The sequence below is a fragment of the Doryrhamphus excisus genome, linkage group LG6, assembly GCF_037039965.1.
Source record: "Doryrhamphus excisus strain RoL-2023G ecotype Guam linkage group LG6, RoL_Dexc_Guam_v1.1, whole genome shotgun sequence".
Taxonomy (NCBI): Eukaryota; Metazoa; Chordata; class Actinopteri; order Syngnathiformes; family Syngnathidae; genus Doryrhamphus; species Doryrhamphus excisus.
The window spans coordinates 11,988,567-11,997,378 of NC_136362.1; positions in this window are offsets into that span (position 1 = coordinate 11,988,567).

Consider the following 8,812-nt stretch of genomic DNA (forward strand, 5'->3'; position numbering starts at 1 on the left):
GCACGTAGGCCTGCCTGCCTGCCTGCCTGCCTGCCCTTTGACAGAGAGCCAGACTCTCAGCCTATATTTACATTTGAGCAAAGTGCTGTAATCTGGGCAGCCACTGTGTATAGATTTACTCCAGATTGTATTTTCTGTGTGTACAGACACAGCATGCATTGGAATATTAAAAAAATGTAGCATTGAAATGTGGAATTAGAGCTAGTATGTGGTTAACGGGTCTACACGTGCTCACGGACGTTGAACTTTCAGGCGGCCCAGTCACAACATGATCATATCTGCATCCTCCATCAGTCCCACACGGAGCAACGTGCAGCCAGGTCCACGTTTGAGGGAAGCCGTGACGATGCAAAAGGTAGCGTCTAGGGGGTGCGGAGCAGCTGTTAATTCCAGTCAGGGTGGAGGAGGGAAATTTAGCCGCCTTATCGCTCCGATAAAAGAGAGCAGGCCAGTGGGTCCGCAGGAAGCTGGGTTAATTCAGTGCACAGTTTGATCCTTACTGGAATTCACAAGAGAATAACATCTGACTAATCTCATTCTTTACATCAGCACTGTGACAGTTTGTGTCTATGTGATGACAAACAGGAGTTTTCCGTAATGTACTGTAGGTGGCTGGTGTTTTTCCTATAGAATGTTGTTGACGAATTCCCAAGGGCCCGGGAACCAAAGCCAGGTTTTACTGTAAAACACAATCATATCTTACATCACATCAATCAATGTTGTTTGAGGCCTCACATCTTATCATCAACCAGCATTTTGGATTTAAGAAACAGTGTTGTGTTTACAAGGTATGATATAATTTTCCAGAATTCAGTTTATATCCTGTATTTATTCTGGAACAATGCTTCTGTCATAGTTTCCCTGTATTTATTTGTTCAGATAAAAGATTATTTAAAAAATTAAAAAGAATTCATGCTTTCTTCAATAAGCCCCAAGCTTCCAAATACTGGCAGCACTCATGCAGCCACAGAACATGACTCTAACACCATCATGCTTGACTATAGGCAAGGCACAATTATCTTGGTACAAGTTTGTGTTAGAAATCATGTTTCCGTCAATGAACCATAGATTTCTGCTACTGGCAGCACTCATGCAGCCACAGATCATGACACTACCACCATCATGTTTGACTGCAGGCAAGACACAATTATCTTGGTGCTCACTTGTGTTGGAATTTATGCTTTATTCAATAAACCCCAGCTTCCAAGTACCGGCAGCACTCATGCAGCCACAGAACATGACTCCCCCACAACCATGCTTGACTGTAGATAAGACGCAATTATCTTGGTACTAGTTTGTGTTGGAAATCATTGTTCCATCAATGACTTATAGCCTTCTGCTACTGGCAGCACTCATGCGGCCACAGAACATGATTCCACCACGACTATGCTTGACTATAGGTAAGACGCAATTATCTTGGTACTAGTTTGTGTTGGAAATCATTGTTCCATCAATGACTTATAGCCTTCTGCTACTGGCAGCACTCATGCGGCCACAGAACATGACTCCACCACGACTATGCTTGACTATAGGTAAGACACAATTATCTTGGTACAAGTTTGTGTTAGAAATCATGTTTCTGTCAATGAACCATAGCTTTCTGCTACTGGCAGCACTCATGCAGCCACAGATCATGACACTACCACCATTATGTTTGACTGCAGGCAAGACACAATTATCTTGGTGCTCACTTGTGTTGGAATTTATGCTTTCTTCAATAAACCCCGGCTTCCAAGTACCGACAGCACTCATGCGGCCACAGAACATGACTCTAACACCATCATGCTTGACAATGGACAAGACACAATTATCTTGGTACTAGTTTGTGTTGGAAATCACATTCCCATCAATGAACGACAGCTTTCTGCTACTGGCAGCACTCATGCAGCCACAGAACATGACTCTAACACTATCATGCTTGACTGTAGGTAAGACACAATTATCTTGGTACCAGTTTGTGTTGGAAATCATGTTTCCGTCAATGAACCATAGTTTCCTAGTTGCAGGTGGCACTCATGCAGTCATAGAACATGACACTACCACCACATGCAAGACACAGTTATCTTGGTACTCACTTACTGTATGTTGGAATTCATGTTTTTTTTCAATGAACCACTTCCTAACACTGGTAGCACTCATGCAGCCAATGTCATGCTACCACAACCATGCTTGTCTGTAGCCAAGACACAATTACCTTAGGTTAGGTTACTTGTGTTACAAATCTTGTCAACAAACCACAGCTTGATAGTACCGGCAGCACTCATGCAGCCATGCAGTCTTGTGTTGCCAGCTGTTTACACAGTAACGGTTGTGTGTTGTGTAGTAAATCTATACCGCTAGGCAAGTAACTACTGCTAGTATTGTCCATTGAGAAGATATACTGTAATAAAAATGGATGCCAAAATGTGGAGGTTTCATTGGTTTTCATGTGTTTTCAGTGAGGCTCCCACATCTGCAGCCTAATGTTTATATCACCAGTGTGATCTTTACACATTGTGTAAGCCTCCTCTCGGCTTTTTCTGGAGAACCATCTTCCCCTCCACCACGCAGTCTGTCACTGCAGTGCATGTTGAACATCTCCTCCTACGCGTTTGCTCACTTTGACACACCGGAGAGCGAAAAGAGCCGCTCTCTTCCTTTTTCCCTTCCAGTCTCTGAGTCAAATAAGAATGAATAATTCTCTAGGTCAAATCAAAATCAAAAGGAAGACATGTGATTTAAATGTGGAAATGATGAAGAAATGATGTTATTTTCTGAGAAAGGTTGCTGGTGGAATTATTTACCACAGCTTACATTGATGTCTAATAGATTTATGAGATTTAAAACCGCATTGCTCTCTTCCCTGCACTCGCATTAGCTCATCTGCCATGTCACATTCTGTTGTGTGTGTGTTTATGTGTGTGTGTGTTTGCAAGCAAGCCATCTCATCATTGTGCAGATCCAAGTTGTGTTTGTCTTTCCCATGAAACATGACATCATGCGCTTGTGCCACAGGGATGTTCCCTTCTATGTCCGAATGATTCCCGAGTTGGATGCACTATGGCGAAAAGGCCCGGAAGGTCACTCAGTGAGAATGTCAGACTGGTGCCATGTCCTTAAATGCAACATGAGAAATGGGATTTGACACAAAGCAAGTATGATTACATTATGTTGTGTACATGCATTGTTCTATAATGGCACAGTATCATATAAGCTGTCTGTCACCATGATGGAAAGGTTACTTGTGTACTTGGATAGCTTCTATGCTTTAGTCTGCGGGTGCGAAATATCAAACAGTGGAAAAACACCATATTTACCCTGCTAGTCTGACGACCAGGCTAACGGCTACACCGTGCCTCCGATTCCATCTGTTCATTAGCAATGAGTAGCGATACATTTTATATTGTGAATGACTTTGACTCATTCAATACCAAACCTGAATGTCTCCGGGTACTCCGGTTTCCTCAGCTTTTAACATTATTAGAGCCCTCTAGATGTGATATAACACCCCTATATTCACCTTCACATCAGTATTACCCAATATAGTCGAATAAATAAGAGAAAATATGTCATTGCATGGCGAGTGGTTAGCTTGCAGACCTCGCAGCTAGGAGACCAGGGTTCAATTCCACCCTCGGCCATCTCTGTGTGGAGTTTGCATGTTCTCCCCGTGGGTTTTCTCGGGGTACTCTGGTTTCCTCCCACATTCCAAAAACTTGAATGGTTGTTTGTCTATATGTGCCCTGTGATTGGCTGGCCACCAGTCCAGGGTGTACCCCGCCTCTTGCCCGAAGACAGCTGGGATAGGCTCTTGTGATGATAAGCGGTAGAAAATGAATGAATGAATAGACTAAAACACAAATATAAAGCCTTCACAAGATGCATTCAAAGATGTCCATAAAAATAGTATCATGGAATTATAATGTTGGAATTGAACCCTGGTCTCCTAGCTGTGAGGTCTGCGCGCTAACCACTCGACCGCCATGCAGCCTCTTCAATGACGTATTTGCTTTTATTTAGTCAACTATATTGGGTAATACTAATGTGAAGGTGACTATAGGGGTGTTATATCACATTTAGAGGGCTCTAATAATGTTAAAAACTGTATTTAGAAAGTTGCATGCAGGTTTATTATGCTCTAACTACAAAAATATTGTATTTATTAATAAGGAATCCACACTCGGGTCTAGAAAGGATTATTTTTTTGCTGTTATAGTCCACATGCATTGGAAGCAAGTTGTGTTTCTGATTGTTGAGCTTTGGTGTGAGCTCTACTGAAGTCTACTGTCTCACCTGTAGACTCTGAACTGCTCCTTGTCATCAGAAGTCCAGGGTAAATATTCTTCCTGGGAAGGATAGTGTGATTTATGTAGCAACATCATCCACCGGCTGGTGAATGCATGAAAAAGACCCCCAAAAATCACCCAGAAAAACAATAGCATGTCTATGACTCCCATCATGTTTGATAACCGCATGAGCGATGACATTTTCTGGGAAGCTCCCATCCTGTTATTGTCCTAATGCTGCAGTTTACAGACTGTGACACACACGGACCACACACACACACACACACACACACACACACAGAAGAAGCCTTGATGCCTCATCTGATCTTTTCCAGATTATCATTTCCCTCCAAGTGGAGCACACTTTCTATTTCAGCATGTTTCCTCTGAGGTCTTCGGAACTCATCTCTGCCCCTCACTCCGAGGTCTAATCTTCCATCGTTCCCTCGTATTTTCCCTCGGTTGACTTCACTCCTGACTGTCACTCCAAATGGAAACAAATAGCAGCTGTGGAGTAGAAACTCCAGGAAGACATTTGTTTTCATAAAGTGGATATGGAGAGAGCAGGTTTGTTTTGCAGGAAGTGGTTCGTTTCCTTGCTGGCCTTCTCAGGACCCGCTTGGTTAGAGCGGAGCAGGGTGTGAGGAACCTCCGGTTTAGCCCGAAAACCAGACAGTTCACCGATGTCGTTGCCAGAGTCGGATCAGTCAGCTGACGTCAACGGGCGACAAACCACATGACTGGTTTTATACAAACTCCCTGCCCAGTGCTGGGGAAGAGTGGACCACCTCCATGGAAAACGCTTGTGTTTGCTGTAAATAGACGCCTTGGTTTTGCTGAATATACAGGAAAAGGATGAATCGAGTTTCGTGTTAAGCATTTTTATTTTTAATACTCTTAGCCAGTTTTTCAAATGCCTCAACAAAAAGCTGTAATTACATTTGATCTGGACAGTGATAGTAATCGGCCACTGAAACTACACTTCTATATAGTATAACACATCATGACTGGTTCAAGACTCTTCATCCTTGTATTTAGCAAAAATCAACTGCTGGTATTGTTTCTTCAATTCAATGCACAACGATGAGCAAATTACTATCACTATATTGACAGTTACTATGGTATCGATTATGTCATTGTATGGTCATATCACCTCGTATTTCGGTACATAACAAAAATAAAATAAAAATAAAACTTGAACTATATTAGGAAAGCAGGAAGTGAACAAATGTAAATATCACTATATTGATGGTTACTATGGTACCCATTATTTCATTGTATGGTCATATCACCTCGTACTTTGGTACATGACAAAAATAAAATAAAATAAAAAAAAACCTTAAACTATATTAGGAAAGCAGGAAGTGAACAAATGTAAATATCACTATATTGATGGTTACTATGGTACCCATTATTTCATTGTATGGTCATATCACCTCGTACTTCACTACATGACAAAAATTAAAAAAAAATACTTAATCTATATTAGGAAAGCAGGAAGTGAACAAATGTAAATATCACTATATTGATGGTTACTATGGTACCCATTATTTCATTGTATGGTCATATCACCCCGTACTTCGGTACGTGAAAAAAAAACTAAATTAGGAAAGCAGGAAGTGAACAAATGTAACAGTTACTGATTGTAAAAGCACCAGATGGAGGGATAGGGTTTAATAAACTTTGCTTCTTCCTACTCCTTTTGGACATGTGGAACTGTGAACTGATTATGTGATGCATTCAATTGTAATCTGATGCATGTTCAAATGAAATAAAACCATTACCATTACTATATATTTGGCACTCAATGCTGATACTACTTCATGAATGCAAGGTGCAAGATTATATTAATGCTGCCCAATAAAAACAACCAACTTAGACAAACTCCTAAACCAAATACCTGTTCTCAGTCTGTTCTCAGCATAGTAAGCAGGTGAGACAATAACAAGTATTTCCTTTGTGTTTTGTTGACTTTTCTCAGAACTTTGACGTCATTTCTGCTTCCATGCTAAATCCACTTGTCCATCATGTATCTCAGGTGCTTATCAGTTTGAGTCAAGGTGCTCGCGGACATGGGAGAGTGAATGTCCTGAGGGCTGAGCACATAGCTTCACTATCTTTTCTGCCCTTCCTGTTTACATTGATGATGGCTCTGTGGTCAGCGGTTCTGCTGAACTCCTGTCTACACGACACGACACATATTTATTATTAGATATTAAACTTTGATGACTTAAACTTTGATATTTTTAAACTGCATATATTCTTACATTTTTTTAAAGGCTAAAAAACACGACATATTTATTATTAGATATTAAACTTTGATAACTTAAACTTTGATATTTTTATACTGCATATATTCTTACATTTTTAAAAAGGCTAAAAAAACACGACACATATTTATTATTAGATATTGCTATCAACATTCCGGGTTTGTCCTCTCAAGTTATGGATTTTTGTCCAGATTTTTCAATTTTTTTAGGTTTATTAGTTTTTAGTTTTTTTTGTTTTATTTCTACAAATGTGCCTTGGGGCCATACCAAACAAGCCACCGGCCACAAATGGCCCCCGGGCCACACTTTGAACACCCCTGCTTTGATAATTCTTGTCAAATTTTAGTGCGTATCGTGAAAGCAAACAATAGTAATTAAAGAGATAAGGGAGCTCTTTTGCAGCTGGAACTAATAAATGAATCAGTTTTTTTTTATTGCAAATGTTGATCCAAAATCTATGGAAGTCCGTGACCCTCAGTCTTTTCTGAACCAATCTTTCTCTGGCTCGTCACATGGGAACTGTTTGTTTGAGACACACACACATATATATATATATGTATGTATATATATATATATACGTATATATATATATATATATATATATATATATATATATATATATATATAGCCCTGGATAACATAGCTGAAAGGATGGAGGCGTACATGAGCTGGACAGTCCTTGTCGCTGCCATCCTTCCATAGAGAGGAAAAGCCTTTTTTCTTTGGACAGCAAGTCAAATGCATGAAAAATAGTTTTTTATGCTCTCCTGAATGAATGAATTGGCTGCTAAAAATGGAGGGTCATATAGCTAAGCTCACCGGAAGGTGATCTGACTTTTACAACAAAGTAGCTAAGCTTTTCCTGTTGGATAACGGTGCATTTACATATACAAATGTTATTTTTATAATTAGAATTAGCTGTTTTAACAAAACAAACAAAAGAATCCTGCTCAACAGCACCTCTGCTGGTGGCAGCACTCCATTTTATGTCAATTGTTTCAGGTCTATGGTCAACCCAAAAAGACTCCAGAATCATTTTATTTCTGTAATACATGCCCATTTTAATAATCTGATAGAAAACATTTCTTGAGCACAATATACTGTATACCATTTTACCATAAGTATTGTGAGGAAAACGCCGAAAAGCTAGCTGTACTATGACCCGGCACCGTACACATAATACTACACTCTCATTCAAACGAAACCTCTTCTGCACCCCCGTAAAGGAGGTGGAGCCAAACGTTCCCCAAAACCAGAACATACAGGAACTGCATAACATGGTCATGGTCTTAAAAACCAAAAATAGCTGAGCACAATAAAACAGAACCACCAGACAAGTTCAGTCAAAAGTAATATTTGACACTTGGTAGTGCATATAAATAACAAATATACAGTGACGCTTTTCAATCAATATTAATAGTATACTGTACAAGAAAAAAGAATAATAAATACACTGTTACAAACAGCGGAAGGGTCAGCACTACAAGGCTGGGTGCAACAGGTTTGTGCAATTTATGTGACGCACTCACACATAGGAGGAGGCGGATCATGCCGGGACATGATGCCAACTTTTACTGAAGGTCGTGCTGTGCTCGACAACGTGGTACCTTGGAAGGTAGACTTGGACAGATCAAGCAACCAGCTGCAGAACTGTCGTCAAAAGTGCCGCCATAAAAAAAAAAAAAACGCAAAATACAACGATTATGCCTTGAAGTACGCATACATGTGTCTAAAGTTCTTTAAAGTTTAGAATGAGTCACGCTGTAAAGTGAATTCACAGGGCCGGAGGTGCTGCTCGACCACAGCAGGTGGAAGCGTGTGAGCTCATGGAAGGAAACGGACGTTTCAAAGCTGACATTAATTTGTTCCGAAGCGGAACCAAAGTTACGGGATTTTTTTTATCCCAGAAATGATTCCAGAGGTTTAAACTTCATTAGTGTTGCGTGACGTCAACATGGACGCTTTTGCAGGAGGGCAGTGCTATAATTACAAGGTGTTTGGATTTGAAAAATGTCAACAAATGGGAAACCGACGGTCATTTTTTGGGTGGAAAACTGGAATATGATTTTGGTTTTTTCTCGTCTTTTGGCCACAAAGTGCAAAGTGTGCCGGGAAGTCAAAGTGATTTTTTTTAGAGATGCAGCCACTGAAAGCTTCAGTAAGAACAAACTATTGCCAGAACATTAGGAAGACTCTGTAGAAAATGTAACATTATACAGCTACATGGATGTGGTCAATAAATTATAAATACACTTACAAAAGAACATGGTTGTAAAA